The sequence below is a fragment of the Leuciscus leuciscus genome (genome assembly GCF_965113295.1).
Source record: "Leuciscus leuciscus genome assembly, chromosome: 1".
NCBI classification, from domain to species: Eukaryota; Metazoa; Chordata; class Actinopteri; order Cypriniformes; family Leuciscidae; genus Leuciscus; species Leuciscus leuciscus.
This window is the reverse complement of record NC_138725.1, coordinates 9,320,534-9,339,533: the sequence shown is the minus strand read 5'-3', so window position 1 is coordinate 9,339,533 and position 19,000 is coordinate 9,320,534. Positions and strand designations below refer to the sequence as shown.

Below are 19,000 nucleotides of genomic sequence, written 5' to 3'. Positions count from 1 at the left end.
AAAATAGAGCCCTGTGGGACACCTGCAGACAAGGCAATAACACCTGATTGATAATTCCTAACTCTAACTGAGTCTGATGTGTTAAATACGATTCTACACATTTAATAGTGCCTGTGGCGAAGTTCAAATTTTGTAACTTAGATAGAAGAACTCCATGATTAATGGTGTCAAATGCTTTTTTTAAATCTAGAAAAACAGCACCAACAACCCCTCCTCGATCCAACAGTGACTTGACTTTGTCAACGAAATAGTAATTGGCTGTTTCTGTTGAATGATTAATACGGAAGCCGAATTGATATGGATGTAAAGAATAGGAACTAGTATTTAAATGATTTGTCATTTGTTCTGAAACAAGTTTTTCGGCCACCTTGGAAACCACCGGCAGGATACTAATAGGTCTGTAGTTGCAGATAGACAAACGATCACCCCTACTTTAAATACAGGAAAGACTGCAGTCAACTTCCAAACATTTGGGAACAATCCCTGAGCAAATGAAAGGTTAACAATTTTCGTAATTGGGTATTCTAATGATTCAGAGAGCTCTTTCAACATAACAGCGTTCAAACCAATGACATTTTTAGCTCGAGAGGGCCTCAATGATCTAATCACTCTCACAACATCTGCCTCAGTGATATATTCTATGCTAAAAGCTGGCTCTGTGTTTTCGACTTGACAAGGAGTGTTTTTATATTCAGAGGAAAAACACTTGATGATATTTTCTACACAGTGAATGAAATGATTATTGAGAGCATCAGCTACTTCAGCTGGCTTGTCTCTTAATTTTCCACCAACAACAAGTTCAATTGATTTGGCTTTGTTAACATCATGTCCCATTAGTTTTCTCAACTGGCTCGAGATAGTTTTAGTATTACCTCCTGCTTTTTCAATTATGGTCAAAAAGAAGTTTGCTTTGACTTTCCTTATCTCTTTAACTACTCTATTCCGTAGCAAAGTGAAAATATGTCTATCACTGCTTGCTTTGGATTTAACGGCAGATTTTAAAGCCATATTCAGTTTTTTCATTAGATTTACGATTTTTATGGTTATCCAAGGAATGGTGTTCGTATTTTTTTTTCTATGCCGTTGTCTGCATGTAAATGCATCAATTGATCTCTGCAGTTGTTGTGTAAATCTGTGACTGTCTTCTTCCAAAGATCTGCCTAGAAGTATGTAATCCCAGTTGATGCTCTGGACAGCACCTATAAACTGACCCTGCATATTTTGGGGGATATTTAAAGATTCTTGTTCTTGGACAAACGACGTGAAACGCTTGTTAGTTAGCTTCCTGGCTACCAGGATCATATTGTGGTCTGATAGTCCAGTCAGCATATTAAAGAATTTAACAATTTGCTTTGGCCTATTGCTAAATATTAAATCTATTTGTGTTCTTGTAGAATTTGTTACTCTGGTAAGGCCCATTGATCAACTGTGTAAGATCACAATTTGACGATTTGTCTTCCCAATTGATATTGAAGTCTCCCATAATAATCACCTCCTTATTAAAATTACTTTCCTTTTACATATTTTCAAAATGTTCATAAAAGATATTCTTAGAAGATGGAGGGCGATATAGTGTAATAAGTGAGAAGGACATAGATGGAGATAAAGTTATGTTAAGTCCAATACACTCCAATTCGTGTGTGGCCAACTTACACAGAAGAGACTTTGTTGCTCAGCACATGAAAATAATCTACTCACCGTGATCTCAGACTGTGTTGATGTGGTTTCTCCACTGCATGGATCTTCATGTGTCGCTTCAGGTGACTTTTAAAAGAGAAACTCGTCCTGCATTGACCACACGTGTGCGGCTTCTCTCTGCTGTGGATCCTCTCATGTTTATTCAGAGTCACTGACTGACTGAATCTCTTGTCACAGTGTGAACACTTGTAAGGTTTTTCTCCAGTGTGGATCCTCTCATGTGTTTTCAGAGTTGCCGACAGACTTAATCTCTTGTCACAGTGTGAACACTTGTAAGGTTTTTCTCCAGTGTGTCTCTTTTCATGTGTTTTTAGATGTGCTGACCGACTGAATCTCTTGTCACAGTGTGAACACTTGTAAGGTTTTTCTCCAGTGTGAATTCTCTGGTGCCGTTTTAAACCGCCCGCTGTAGTAAAAGTCTTCTCACACTCAAAGCACATGTACTCTCTCACACCAGTGTGTATTTTCTCATGTCTATGTAAATATTGCAGCAGTGAAAAACTCTTTCCACACACAGAACATGAATGTGGCTTCTCCTTCGTATGAACTGTCAGGTGTTTCTTCAGGTCTGATGCACAGAGAAATTTTTTGCCACATTGATCACATGAGAACGGCTTCTCTCCGGTGTGGATCATCATGTGACGCTCAAGATTTTTTTTGTACATGAAACTCTTCCCGCACTGATCACATGAGAACAGCTTTTCTCCGGTGTGGATCCTCATGTGACGCTCAAGACTTTCTTTGTATGTGAAACCCTTCCCACACTGATCACATGAGAACGGCTTCTCGCTGGTGTGGATCATCATGTGACGCTTAAGATTTTTTTTGTTTGTGAAACTCTTCCCACATTGATCACATGAGAACGGCTTCTCTCCAGTGTGGATCATCATGTGACGCTCAAGACTTTGTTTGTATGTGAAACTCTTCCCACACTGATCACATGAGAACAACTTCTCTCCAGTGTGGATCCTCATGTGAATCTCAAGATTTCCTTTCTTTGTGAGACTCTTTCCACACTGAGTGCAGGTGAAAGATTTCTTGGCTCTTCTTTTCTTTAAACATTTCTTTTTAGTCTTTGACCGACTCAAAGGTTTTTCTCCAGGTTTGACATGAAAGAAAAAAAATATTAAATACATTTTTCAGTACATCAAAATAATTAAAAGAAATATAAAGTGAAAGGACATGAAAGTGAGCCCTGATGTAAAAGTAGAAAGTAGACAACGGTTATAAAATATTACGATAATTTGATGCCTTTTTATAAATTGATTATTATTAGTGGTGCAACGGATCAACATTGATCAGTGATCCATTCGGATCAATATCTTCGGCTCGGCACACGTGATCCGCGGATTGATTTATGAAAAAAGAAAGAAAGTTGTGCGCATGTTCAGTCCACACACACAGCGTGGTCATGGAGAGCGGATGAACGGAGGAGCTTGAATGCCCTGCGTCATTTAAATCCCCTGTTTGGGAGCATTTTGGCTTCCCTGTCAAATATAATGATGAAGGAAAGAGGTTAGTGGATAAAACCGTGACAGTGTGTAGGCACTGTGGCACAAAAAAGCCATATGACAGTAGGGCTGTCAACGAATATTTTAAATTCGAAAATATATTCGAATAGTTTTAAAAAACAATATCGAAGGTAAAAATTAATATTCGAATGTGGAAAAACACGCCCGCGGTAACAGAGACGCGGCTGTCTGCTTTGCGTGTGGGCGCGCTGCCTGAGGGATCAGGGACAGCCAGGTCATTTTATTTAACGTTAAACAGAAACATTATTAAAGTTTAGGCTACGTACTGACGGAATCGATACTGCATGAATAAGGTAGGTTAGTTACGGCATTTTTATGCACTGTCTGCAGGCTTCCACTGGTTTGATTATTTGCCGTTTCATGCCAAGGAAAAGTTCCATGTTTACCACAGCACAGCTCGCTCAGAGCGTTCAATGTCGGTTCTATATAGACTACTGTAAAACTTCAATTAATGTTAATAATATTTGTTTCAATCACTGAATGAAGCCTGCTATATTTGGGACAAGAGTCGCGACCTTAAATTGCTTGCACAAAACTCTTGATCAGCACTCAACATTTGCTTGTATTTGTTGTTCATTTAAACCGTTATGAACCGCAGAGAGCGTGACGCCTCATTCGCGCCGCAAGACCTCCAGTGCCTGCGAGTGTGAGTGAGGTCTGCGGTCTTGGCCATTAGTTGATTTACTTTTGTAGGTAATACGTTGTCAAACATGTTTAAACTTAAACTACCAATACAAGTAGTTATGTCTCTTTGTATTAATTTGTCCTGTTATTGACGTAATGCGCGTCATTGACAAAATGCGCAACCAGATGTTCGAACTTCGAATAGTTCGAATATATGTGTTTTTTTAGAGGGAATATTCGAACGTCATTTTTGAGCAATTTTGACAGCCCTATATGACAGTGGAAACACATCAAGCATTGGTCCATGTTTAAAGGAAGGAGATATGCCTTTTTATGTTGCACTTTAAGTTGTTTTTCATTAATTATGTTAAAAAGAAGATATTATGCCTTGTGCACTTTAAGTTGATTTTATATATTTTAATTTAATAATTTAAAAGTGTTAATAAACCAATTTTTTTTTTTTTTGCTGATCCGAAAAATGATCCGATCCGTGACTCTGATCCGAGAAACGATCCGAACCGTGAGTTTTTTGATCCGTTGCACCCCTAATTATTATGTCCTTGAAACTTTCCATGAATGAGGTAAATTTATCTTCCAATTATTATCTTTAAAACATTATAGGCACGAATCCCATGTTTCTTTAGCAAGAACTATTGAATATATTTGATCAATGACACAATTCTCCATTCATCCCACCATAATGCTTTTAGAAAGCTTAGGTCCAACAGTATCTACAGCTGACTGTTCCAGGGACACGTTTAAAACTGAAAGGAGATCGTGCCTCTTCAGTGGCCGCTCCACAGCTGCGGAACAATCTGCCGTCTTACATAAAGACTGCACCAACATACATTGTTTTTAAATATCTGCTTAAAACCCACATATTTACTGTTGCTTATGGTCATCAGTGGGCCTAGTGGTATAAAGTGTGGTGTATTGTTTATTTGTGTGTTTTATGTTTACTCATTAGGATACCCGTTTACACTTTGTACAGGACAATGGCCAACAGCTGCTGTTTTTATATGTGCTCCATAAATAAATGTGAATGACTGACTGACAACTATCTAACATATTAACATTAAAATATACAATACTGCCAAATTTTGACACCAATTATGAGATTGATATTTATTTGACTAAAACCGTTTTAATTATTAATGGCCGTTCACACTAGACTTTTCCTTGCACTGACTTCCATTCATGCGCATGTGAAAGTGGGACACCAGAAACACAAGCTCAAGTGATTTTCCTCCTTTTAAAAACAAAGCATTTATTGAAACTGTGACACACAGGAAGTGACATCATCTGGGCTCTTTCTACTGCATGATGGGAAGACAAGAAAATAATCTCAATCCATTGTCTCAGTTTTTACACAAACTGTAGCATTGACTGTATTCATCAACCCTGTTACCAAAGTTACTGTAAGAAGAATCTCTGTAACTATGAATAACTTGTATGATATTTGACAAATACAACTTCATCAGTAACTTGGTGTTTAATGAATATTCCTAAAAAAAAAAAAAAAAAAAAAAATGTGTACACTAGGTTGAAAATGACAAAACTTCCGGTATCGTTGTTACAAATTGGGACCAGATATAAAATAAATGTAAAATACAATAGTTAAAATAGTGTACTGGACAAATGTCTTGTGTTTCTAAATGTATAACTGTCTTTTTTTTTTTTTTTTATTGAGAAGAGAAGTTAATTATGTGTATTTCGGTCTGAAATGATACACACATACGCAAACAAAGTGTCGATGGACTTTTCTTTGTTGTTTTTTAATGTTTTCTATATGAGATATTTATAAAAGTTTTGTTTCCAATGTGTGTGTAAGGGAAAACAAAACATGAATGGCTACATTTTGTGTGTTTTCTGAGAGCGTCGCTCTGACGATGAGAACTGTGTACTTTGACCCCTGAAGTTCAAGGTGCAGGGGGGGTAGGGTGATAGAAGAAAAAGGCAACGCCCAGAAGAATATTCCCGTGTTTATTTTCTCAAGTTCAGTGTTGCAGTTTAAGTTATAATAGGTTGTGTAATTCGTTTAAAATCCGGAAGAATATACCCATGTTTATTTGGTTAATTTTGGGTAAAAGTATCGCAGTGGTCTATGTAGTTGAGAGTTCATGCCAAGTGTGTTTTATCGTCTTTAACACGGAGAGAACGGGAGATCTGTGTGGATTTTCATCGAGATCCACTCAACATCGTTGTGGGTTGCGTCACGGATGCTGTTTGTCATCTCGTCGGGGAGCAAGGATTAGAGATTACTATTCTGCATTGGAATTCTTGTTTTCCTGATTCGTGAGTAGCCTACACTGGTTTTGCATCAAAGAGCTCCAACTAGCACTATCTGTGCACTGAGAATCCCAGCTGGGAAAAATAATAATATTACTTTGACATTATTATATTTTTTTTTTTCTTGGTTTATGGTGATTATTGGGAATCACTGCAGTTGTGTTGTGACTTTGTGAATTGAATTATTTGGTCATTCAAAGAGAAACAAACGAGAAAAGAGTACTGAGAAGAATAAATACATATGTTTATTGATCTGCCATAATTTTGTGTGATTTCCAATGGAAAGAACTGATTTGTTCATTTGTTTTGTTTTATCTTTGAGAGATTTGTTTTTTCAATTCTAACGGTAAACACAGTAGTGTTGTTTTTATTATTATTTCCAAATAGAAAAAACATAAATCTGACACTATTCTGAGATCTGGGTTATAGTTGTTGATACTGTAACTGAAGGGAAATGTGCCTTTACCGGGGTAGTGGGTAAATTTAAAATCCCCTAGACAGATTCCTACCTTGTGAGCCACAAGATTCTACCCGGCGGGAGGGCTACAATAGTATTTAGCTTGATCTGATGTTGACAATCAATATAACAATGTCTCAAACCTCCCTTTACTGACCATTTGTTGAAGAAAACCCAGAACATTCTGTACCATTTCATAGTTGAACTGTTTATCTAAATGTAATGAAGTGCTTGAATGTTTCTAACATGAATGTTCTTCAGCATCATGAATGAAGAATAAACACCAACCTCTTTGTTCTTCAGGATCTTCAGTGTGTTTCATTCTGCAGGGTTCTGGATCACTCATGTTCTCTCTGTCCTCTTTAATAAACTCAGTCTTTGCAGATTTCAGCTCTTCCTGATGCTCTGATGCTCGTCTTCACTTGTAGCTGATGGGAATTTACAGCATTTATTGGGGAATTACTGTGGGAGGAGCTTCACTGATGATGAATTACAGTGGGAGGAGCTTCACTGATGATGTGCTGCAGTGGGAGGAGCTTCACTGATGATGTGACTGCAGTGGGAGGAGCTTCACTGATGATGTGATTACAATTAATCAATACAAATATTTTACAACATGCAGAAATATAGAAAAGATTAATAACTTAATGTAAATTCTTCCTAATATAAATAAATGTTAAGAAAACAGTTAAAATCATAAAAACAGAAATAAAGGTGCATACAGTAGCCAACAAATCCCCTCAGTCTGCTGACACCAATGAAATGAGCTTTAAGTGTCAATTTACAGGAGATCTGAAGACATCAGCATAATAAATGAGGTGAAAACAGGAACTATTGTCATGAAATAAAGAGTGTTTTCAGCAGATCTGTTAATATTGATGAGCCTCAGACTATCAACACTCATTCAACAAGCCATTCAGGATCATCAGCAGATCATCTCACTTTATTCTGAGTGTTTGCTGTTAGAAACACATTATTTGAGTCAGGATACATGACAAATGCCTGTAAAACTGCTCTACTGAAAGAAAATATTGTAATTTCTCACAATATGACATGGATAAAACATCAATAACCGAAAAACAATCACTAATGACACTCACCTTCATCAAACACTACAGAGAAATAATTACAGCAGTATAATATGTCCACATTAAGTTTGATCTTATGATATACAACTTTTACAATTAAAGAGCATCACAAGCACTATTGTTCCAAGAGTAAAACGCGATTCATATTTATTAGTATTGCTTTAATGTCTCACATGGCTCATCTTAGGCTCAATGTAAAGCATTTAGCAGTCTCTGTTCCAGTATGACACTTGAGATCGATTCACATTAATTCCCTTCACAGATCTTAAACTTTGTCTTTTGACTTGACGAAACAATCACACAAACGAACACAAACTCGCTCAGGTCTGAATGAACTCAACATATTCTCCTCATGCTCGCTGCTGCTGCACTAAATGTTTATTTCAGAAGGAAGACGCCAGAAAAGACGCACAAGTATCGCTGTGATCGATGAAAACAATACAGAAATGAGCCTGTCGCTTAATCAAACTGTATAAAGTGTGTGTGATGGTTGTGTAAATATGATAAATACCGTGAACTGCTCTCCTCACCTCAGAAGACTCGACGCTGAGGGAAGAGACGGCGCGAGCGAGCGGTGACGTCATCGGCCACCAACTGTAGGAGAGGGGGTTCAGCTAAAAAATCGACAGCTGGCAGTACCTGTCAATCAATCCAGACGTCAGCTGGCGCTAATAACCGGAAGTCGGAGGGGGGATGCCGCTTTTAGCCAGGCAAATAAGGTATTATATCAATATAAAATTGTAGTACTTATTTAAATAAAATACTTATATTAGTAATTATTTTATTATTTTATTAAAAAAGGTTTATCCAATATAAATCAAGTAACAAAGATCATAGACATAATACAAAAAAACAAACATTAAGCTGCACTTGAAAATTTGTAGGCTACGTGTATAAATATAATTTATGAATGAGTGTACATGTTTGTTAAATAATGAAATCTATACAGAAATAAATGCCTATGTAATCATATTGTATATTTATTAAAAACACATTCATTAAACTTAAATAATGAGAACAGGCAAAGGCAAAATTAATTTTAGGATACATCTCTGTCCAAATAGGCCCTATCTTAATTAAATTATAAATATTGTAGCTAATATATTTAAAGGTTTTTCATTTAAAAAAATCAATCGGAGTGTTCAATGCCAGTTGTTTCAACTGATTTCGCAGTTTTAGAATGTTTAAACAGTGTGTATGAATGTCAACAATCTGGCCTTATTTAAACATGAACAGTTGACAAAACGCGTTCATGCCAGCTAGAAATGAATGCGAGTGAGCAGCAGATACAGGGCGCTTTAATTCGCGATCAACCTCGTTTTATGATAGTAGTTTTTATTCTAGTCCTATAAGGTGAATTCAAAAAGGCATTCTTTTTCTTTGAAGCAACAAAGGCTAAATAATTTTTTTTTTTTTGTTTTGTTTTGTTTTTTAATTGGTGCGGATGACACGCAGCGAAATATAATATATAGCATTTTTATAAATATAATATATAAATTATGAATTTTTACATGTATAAATATAATTTATGAATGAGTGTATATGTTTGTTAAATAATTAAATACATACAGAAAGAAATGCCTATGTAATCATATTGTATGTATTAAATATATATTCTTAATACATATTAAATATACAACGTTTAAACTTAAATAGGCTAATGAAAGTCCTGTCTAAAAAAAAAAGAAAAAAAAAAAGAACTTTGTCTCATCAATTACCTTTATTGAAAATCATATTTTGCTATCATTTAAGTTCAGTTTTACATTTGTAGTACTACTTTAATACATTCTTGTATTTGTTTAATGAAGCAGCTGTAACTGTTGAAACAGGCTTTGTATTTGTTGTTCTGAAATCAGAATGACTGACAACAATCCTGAACTAGATGGTAAAGTTCGGGCTTGAATAAACCTAGCCAGAAAGTTTGAAAAAGTTTGAAAAAGTGTTGTAGCATGGTTTTTCCTATGTTGTTTCTAGTATGGTTATCGCTGGCGCCACCATTGACCATTGGCTACTGTCGCTTGACTTCCAGTTACATGTGATTGGTTGCTACTACGTTGGACGGTACTGATTGGCTGTCACGAAATGGCAGGTCCCTCCTAATATGGCAGGGCTTCCGGCTGTCAGGCCGCTACTTCCTGCTGCCAGCTGCCGATTTTTTCGCTGAACCCCTACTGGACTGTAGATGATCAAAGAAGTGCATATGGCAAGCCGTTTTAGCATTAAATACCCCTGGCTGTACTAGTGTAATTAAGTTTTGACTAGTCAAAATTCAAATTCCAGATATCTTAATTCCAATTTTGACTCGTAGTAATTGAAATTAAGATATCTACAATGTGATTATGACTAGTCATAATATCTACATTTGAGATATCTACAATGTTATTTTGACTAGTCATATTCTTCCATTGACTTCCACTGGAAAATATTTCCTGATATCCTCAAATGAGTTTTGACTAGTAGAAATTGTAATTAAAGATATCTATAATTGATTTTGTACTAGGCATTATTATGGCTAACCGTTTTAGCATATAAAACTACGTTTTGACTATCCATAAATATATTTTGGAAAGTCATAATTATAATTTGACTAGTCAGAATAATATTTATAGATATTTGCAATTATAATTGCACTAGTAAGAAATCTGATTTGAGATATCTTTAAATACATTTTGACTAGTCAAAATTGCATTTAAGATATTTGTAATGACGTCATAGATATCTTCAATTGATGAGTCACACATACGCAAAGGTAATTAGAGATATCTCTAATTCAGTTTCGACTAGTCACGATTATGTTTTAAGATATCTGAACTGTATGAATCTGCTGTTGTGTGATGTGAGAATAGATTTACTCAGCTCCTCCCCCTCAGCAGAGTCAGCCCCTCCCTGCCTAATGATTAGTGCTAACTGCTAACAACAGTAACACTAGTCTGCTGAGAGAAAAGATACTGGATTAAGTTAATTACTTCAGGAATTATTACATAACATCTGGATGCATTCATATGGTAAAAGGTCTCCAACATGTATGTATTAAGAGCTTTGATTTTAATAGAATCATGTTGCAAAACTGACCATTGTTGTGGTTTGTCACGGGTCTATGAAGGAGGACTCAAATGCAGAACGAGTGTTAACCGGTTTATTGACAAACAGTAGACAGATGACAAGATGTGGTGGGAGAGGTGAAGTGAAGAATTTTCTAGTAATCCTGAGGACCTTGATTAGCTTGTTCAGGTGTGTTTGATTAGGGTTGAAGCTAAACTCTGTAGGACAGTGGCCCTCCAGGACCGAAGTTGCCCATCCCTGGTTCAGACCATAGGCAGGGATGAGACAATGACAGCCGTTGTAACTAGCCGAGCAGCCGTTGTAACTAGCACAAGAGGACTGTAGGCTGGAGATTCAGGCCGCATCATAGCACTGAAACTGCGCTCGTTAAAATCACAAATGATTTACTTTTAGCTTCTGACCAAGGCTCTATCTCAATATTAGTTTTACTTGATCTTAGTGCTGCGTTCGATACTATAGACCACACAATACTCTTAGATCGACTACAAAATTATACTGGTGTTCAAGGACAAGCATTAAGCTGGTTCAGATCATACTTATCTGACCGCTACCATTTTGTCTATTTAAATGAAGAAAAATCGATCATAACTCCAGTAAACTATGGAGTGCCGCAGGGATCTGTGTTGGGCCCTCTGCTATTCTCAATATATATGCTGCCACTTGGAAATATTATAAGGAAACATGGAATTAGTTTCCATTGTTATGCTGATGACACTCAAATATATATTTCATCACGGCCGGATGAAAACGCTAAATTATCCAATTTGACAGAGTGTGTTAAAGATATAAAAGATTGGATGATGCGTAATTTTCTTTTATTAAATCCAGACAAGACAGAGGTACTACTTATCGGTTCAAAAAACCGCCCACAAAACCTCTCAGAATACAACTTTAACATAGTAGGATGTCCTGTTACTTTATCCTCTACAGTAAAAGACCTGGGTGTTATACTTGACTGCAACCTGTCTTTTAAAAATCATATTTCATATGTTACAAAAACAGCCTTTTTCCACCTTAGAAACATTGCTAAGCTACGTAACATGCTATCAGTTTCTGATGCAGAAAAGTTAGCTCATGCATTCATGACCTCGAGACTAGATTACTGTAATGCTTTATTAGCTGGTTGTCCTGCATCCTCAATAAACAAGCTACAGTTAGTCCAAAATGCCGCCGCTAGAGTTCTTACTAGATCAAGAAAATATGATCATATAACACCGATTTTATCATCACTACATTGGTTACCTATAAAGTTCCGTATTAATTACAAGGTATTGCTACTGACTTATAAAGCCCTTAACGGCTTAGCTCCAGTCTATTTAACGGATCTTCTATCGCCCTATAATCCATCGCGCTCTTTAAGATCACTAAATTTGAGGCTTTTGGTCATACCTAGGATATCCAGATCCACCAAAGGAGGGAGAGCATTTTCACATTTAGCTCCAGAACTCTGGAATAGCCTTCCTGATACTGTTCGTTGCTCAGACTCGCTCTCCCAGTTTAAAACTAGATTAAAGACGCATCTCTTCAGCCAGGCATTCATATAATACTTTTAATCTTACAGTTAAATCCGACCTCTAGTTTATAAACGCCAGAGGAGAACTGGCCCCCGACTGAGCCTGGGTTCTCCCAAGGTTTTTTTTTTTCTCCATTAGGTCACCTGATGGAGTTTTTCGGTTCCTTGCCACTGTTGCCTTTGGCTTGCTCAGTTGGGGATATTTAATTAAATTAATCAATCAACAATACTATTGATCAGCATTACCAAACGTGGACGTTTTCCACTAGAAACAAACATTGATGTATTATTTTAATTTAATACTGTGAAGCTGCTTTGATACAATCTATATTGTGAAAAGTGCTATATAAGTAAACTTGACTTGACTTGACTAGTAATGGCAGAGCAGAATGAGACCAGAGAATACCGGCAATAGCCAGACAGGAACTTCAAGTACACCAGGCAAAGCACTCAGGGATCTCAGGCTTAGCACCAGGCTTGCTCCAAAGCAAAGAGGGTAAGCAGCCAGGGATGCTCTGCTAGCAGGACAGGAATTTAGTAACAAGAAACAAACTATGTAGCACAATAGCACAACATCTAACGAACTGGCAACACATATAAAAGGAGCTAAGAACAAGAGGAACAGGTGACAACACTCGGACAAGGAACAGGTGACAACACTCAGACAAACGAGGACTCAAATAGACAAGAGGGCGTGGTACAGGGAAACAAGGAGGCAGGAACAGAGGAGCACATGGCCAACACAAACAAAGACAGAGCCATAGATACATGAAACAAAGACACAGTCAAAGCTGCCAGGGAAGAACCCTGACATGGTTTCAGTCTTTTGGGGAAATCACTTCTCAGAGATCTTTGATGCCAGAAATATTAGACTTTATTTCACAAACAAAACCGAACACCTCCTGCAGAAAGACACTCCCTACATCCCTTCCAAAGATGGTAATGCCAGAGACAATTTATATAAGAGACATGCCACTTCCTCAATCCTCAAAACAACTATATAAGGAAAACCTGTAACGGCAAAGATGGCGGTTGTATGCACATGTCCCGCCCCTCCCGCTGGAAAGCCAATCATCTGCTTTTAACAGTCAAGCCGGGAAACATTTAAGCCTATCGTCTGGTTCCACTGATGCATGCGCACAGTTGAGGTTTTGCGTGAACCCTTGCGCATGCGTAGTAAAAGTATAACCTGTGGGGAAAAGGGCGTTTTAAACCTTATTTTGGGGCAAAGTCATCAAACTTTTTCAGCGATTTTTATCATATTTTACTGCTGTTTCTATACATGCAGTTTTTATGTCCCGGTGACCAGTGAAAGTGCAGTTCTGACTCTCTGCCCATTCATTTAGATAGGAGCCTGGTCTTGTTAGTCCGAAATAGCTGCCCAGAGGCGTTGCCAAGATGGCGGCCGAGTGGCACGACCTGCCTAAAAGGACTTTGGTAATGCAGTGGTTCCCAACTCTGCTCCTGGAGTACCCCCAACACTGCACGTTTTCTTTGTCTCCCTAATCAAACACACCTGATTCAACTCATCAGCTCATTATCACATGGGTTAATGAGCTGATGAGTTGAATCAGGTGTGTTTGATTAGGGAGACAAAGAAAACGTGCAGTGTTGGGGGTACTCCAGGAGCAGGGTTGGGAACCACTAATTAATGCATTCTAAAGATATTTTGAGAAATATTTTGTACCATGTGACATTACTGAAATAGAATTCTCTGTTGCATCAACATTCTGGTCGTTCAGGTTTCCAAAGTCAAACCCAAAGACACACACACAGAAAGGAAATAATAGTGTACAAATATATAGCTAAATTACTTATTTTCTAAATAATAAAATCTTCAACATTCGCTGTGTATTTTGATGATAATTGTGGGATATTCTGCGCGCAATGGGATGGCTGGAACTCAACTGACCTAATTCTTCTGTTAGAAAGAACTGCAGCTACTCCATGAACATGCTCATATCGAGTTTCATTTAGATTCTGAAAGTCTTTTCTTATTAGTCAACCCTCCAAGCAGATTCATAAAATTATCTTCAACATAAGCAGCTTGAGCGTCGTCCTATCCAGCGTGCATGCGCTTTGTAATACCGCGCATCTGTAACGCGTCACTGTCAGACGGAATAACACTGATCAAACACTCAAGCTGTTTGCCGTTTATATCGAAGTCTATTTTAGACTTCAATAAATCCAGTTCATTTATGTTAAATTTTTTTTAGTGCAGGATCATATGGCAATTATTATTTTCTAATAAACCGTAACGGTACTGATCCACTTGTCCGTGCGACACTTCTGTCGCGCCGCACTCCACTATATTCCTATGGGTGACGTCAAGCGGTAACGCCCATCAACGTACAAATGTGGGGAGGCGTCGCAACACCACGCGACAGTCGTGTCGCAAAAGAGGATCTGCATAAGAGTAGCATAAGCCAGACAAGAGAGGATTAAAGGAAAAGGAATTTATTTGTATGTTTTTATGAGGTTAAGTGCTCACGGAAGAGACGAGTTTCCAGCTGTGTTTTGAATGTTGTCAGGGATTCTGCGCTCCGGATGAGGGTGAGGAGATCATTCCACCAGCATGGAACCGTGAATGAGAAGGTTCTGGAGAGGGATTCACTTTCATCTCCTCTAGATTATCATTCACCTCTACAGATGTTTCTGAAACACTTGGATCTGCAGTTTCGGTAGTTGTCACAACATCAACAGACAGAGAAGGTACAGGAGTCACATAAGATTTCAATAAATTAACATGACAAACCTTTATATTCTTTCGACGATCTGGTGTAATAGTTGTTATTCGGAAAACACTTCGCAATCGTATAAGGTCCAGCAAACCTAGCCTGGAAAGGATTATTCAAAACAGGCAACAACGCCAACACTTGATTACCTGAGGGTTGTTCCATAAAACAAGATTAGAATACAAGCCAGGCTTATTTTGGTTATTATTTTTGACTTATTGTTGGTGGATTCTGTTTCATAAAGCAAACTTAAAATAGTTCAAACTCAGTTACCCTGGCAACTTATGCTGGGAAACTAGCCTGGTCCAGGGCAGGCTAACTGTCAGGCTAAGCCTCAGTTACACAGATCCTCCAACACTGACCAATAGGAACACAATGATATTACCACTGACACTCTCTCATACCATTATTGGACTTTATTAACCACTATTAGTCCAAAAATAAATACACAGTATACAGAAAATCAACTTAAATAAGGCTACATTGATAAATATACTGTATATAGATAGATAGATAGATAGGCCTAAATACAATATATATACTACAGGTTTTCATTTTTACTGGCTGAATGTTTTGTGTCCAAGATTTAATTAGATTGTTTTAAAGATTTATGAATACATTTCTCTCTGGTTTTGTTTGGCAGCTGTAGTACATGGTTATGATTATTAGAAGAACATTAGAACACAATTTAAAAAAAAAGCTTTGTAAAGCAGAAGTTAAAATCACAAAATTAAAAATAAATAATTACAAAAGCACAGTATAAATTTTAACTGGTAAGATGAATCTGAGCTTAGTAATTGACAGTATATTAGCCTACATTTGATTTACCCCATTACAATAGTCCCTTTACAGTTATTGCTATCATAAAAATACACTTGTAGGTTTAAAATTCTAAATAAGGGACATCTAATGTCCAACTAACAAATATTTTAGCATATATATATATACACACTCACCTAAAGGATTATTAGGAACACCATACTAATACTGTGTTTGACCCCCTTTCGCCTTCAGAACTGCCTTAATTCTACGTGGCATTGATTCAACAAGGTGCTGAAAGCATTCTTTAGAAATGTTGGCCCATATTGATAGGATAGCAACTTGCAGTTGATGGAGATTTGTGGGATGCACATCCAGGGCACGAAGCTCCCATTCCACCACATCCCAAAGATGCTCTATTGGGTTGAGATCTGGTGACTGTGGGGGCCATTTTAGTACAGTGAACTCATTGTCATGTTCAAGAAACCAATTTGAAATGATTCGAGCTTTGTGACATGGTGCATTATCCTGCTGGAAGTAGCCATCAGAGGATGGGTACATGGTGGTCATAAAGGGAGGAACATGGTCAGAAACAATGCTCAGGTAGGCCGTGGCATTTAAACGATGCCCAATTGGCACTAAGGGGCCTAAAGTGTGCCAAGAAAACATCCCCCACACCATTACACCACCACCACCAGCATGCACAGTGGTAACAAGGCATGATGGATCCATGTTCTCATTCTGTTTACGCCAAATTCTGACTCTACCATCTGAATGTCTCAACAGAAATCGAGACTCATCAGACCAGGCAACATTTTTCATTTAACATATTAAATAAGTAAATAAATAAAATAACAAATAACTAGAAATAAAAGGGAGGGAGGGTTATATATAAAAATGTAGTTAATGTAGGCTAATATATATTCCTTTATTTTATGGAATATTCTTTGATTTTAGAGTTGCACATATCTTTTCAAAATGTATACATTTGCTCTTAATTTCATTTTATCCTCTCCATAATGTACTGTAGAAACTAAATCTACTCATTTAAAACTGGGGATTCTTGCTTTCTCCAAAAAATTATTGCATTAAAATCTGTAATTCTCAGCATTCTAAATAAGTATACGTCATCTTTATTAAGTAGCATAGGTCTTATACCCAAAACTATATTTTGTATCTTTATATATTTAGTTTCTTAAAAAATAATCTTCCCTGAATTAGGCTACTTCTGTTCACTGAAGTACTTCTGTTCGCTAGAAGTTCACTGCAACTTATCCAACATCCTAAAGATAAATTATTATAATTAGAAGATATTTCTAGTGTTATAAAATTTCGCATATTAATTTTCCAAGCAAAATTTATATTTTAGTCAGAATTATAGCGCTCCTATTTGGCGCGCATGCGCGCAGCAGCGCTCGTTCAATATGAAGATTAGCAGCAAAATGGATATATTTGCATGACTTTCTAACATTTACAGATGGATAATATAACTGTAAAATGTAAGTTTTGAACTGAGAAAAAAAAAAAACATGTCACAAACGCATAAAACAGCACAAAATATACGCTGTTTGATGGTGGATCGATTTGATCCACGATCGACCTCTAGGGCTGCTTAAGAAACGCGTGCACACGCAATTATCTAGACTAGATAAACCTGGATCAAATTAGTGAGATTGCGTGAACTTCAATTACCTTTTATGGAACCACTTTAGCCCCAACTTATTTGTTAGGCTCATTCAAGTCCGGTTTTGGAGTTTAATCCCCGCTTTTCTAAGCGTCTTTTATGGAACAACCCTCTGCTTGAAAGTGTCTGGACTTGACTTTGCGATCAAACAACCTCTGCATCTTTCCCTGAGTCTTGGCTAACTTTCGTAGAGCAATAGTTCTAGCTTCGTCGAGTCAATAACGGAAACTGATTACATAGTCTAAAACATTCTCAGGAGGGTCAAAAGTCATCCACTCATCTGCCAGGACAGCAATAGGGCCCCTAACAGTGTGTCCAAACACTAACTCACTAGGGCTAAAACCTATGCTCTCCTGTACAACCTCACGGATAGCTAGCAACATCAAAGGAAGTCCTTCCTCCCAGTCACAGTCAAGTTCGACACAATAAGACCTCAAAACTCATGGAATCTTTCCAGACCTTTCCTCTTCCAGACTTTGAGGGTGATAAGCACTTGAGATATTATGTTTAACTTTAAGTTGTCGCATGACCTTAGAGAAGGTTTGGCACATAAAATTCGAGCCCTGGTCTCAGACTGAATGGTTTTTGGAATGCCAAAAATAGACTTTTTTATTTATTTATTTTTTTTATTTTTTATTATACCTTTATTTAACCAGGGAAGAAAATCACATTGAGATAGATATCTCATTTACAAGTGAGCCCTGGCCAAGGTAGCAGCACACAGTAAACATAATAAAAACAAAGTAAAATTAAGTACATAAAACAATAGTCACAACACACACATACACTAACACACTCACACACACACACACACACACACACACACACACACACACACACACACACTCACACTCACACTCACAACCACACACATACATACTCACACACACAACAATAAAACAAAATTAAAAGTTAAGAACAGGTGTAGACAGTTTGGAATGTTTGGTTGAGATATAACTTAAACTCATTGATTGAAATAAATACAGTAAGTTCCAATGATCTTTGAATCTCATTCCAAGCAGTTGGTGCACTATAAATAAAAGCAGTTTTTCCAAACTCTGTCTTCATTAAGGGAACATTTATTGAATATATCTACTTGAAGGCAGATTATACCCTTGACTATTGACAGTTAATAGACTAATCATATACAGAGGAAGCTGGCCCAATATGGCCTTGTACACAAGTATAAGCCAATGCTTGTACCTTCTTAAGTGAAGTGAAGGCCAACCAACCATTTCATACAGCGCACAGTGATGAGTATAATAATTTGTACGAGTTATAAATCTTAGAGCAGAGTGATAAACAGAGTCTAATGATTGTAAAAGAGCCTTAGTGGTATTTCTGTATAAAACATCTCCATAATCTAAGACAGGTAAGAAGGTAGCTTCCACCAACTTTCTCTTGGCTGACTGTGAAAAACAGGCACTATTCCGAAAATGAAACCCCAGCTGTAGCCTTAACTTAGATAGCGATTGTTTAACATAAGTCCTCCTCCAACACAAAGCCTAGGTATCTGTAGGAGGAGACCAGTTCTATAGATTTACCCTGCAGAGTGTAA

At 37.2% G+C, this 19,000-nt stretch overlaps 1 protein-coding gene across 1 annotated transcript in view; it reads right to left on the bottom strand.

The window, feature by feature from the left end:
- Window positions 1-6,894: 6,894 nt before the first annotated feature.
- Window positions 6,895-19,000, bottom strand: part of LOC309492428 (uncharacterized protein) — a 291,943-nt gene continuing 279,837 nt past the window's right edge. Inside the window, exon 2 of the transcript XR_014203537.1 lies at window positions 6,895-7,141. The gene's annotated coding sequence lies outside the window, so the exon portion shown is untranslated. The remainder of the gene's footprint in view (window positions 7,142-19,000) is intronic.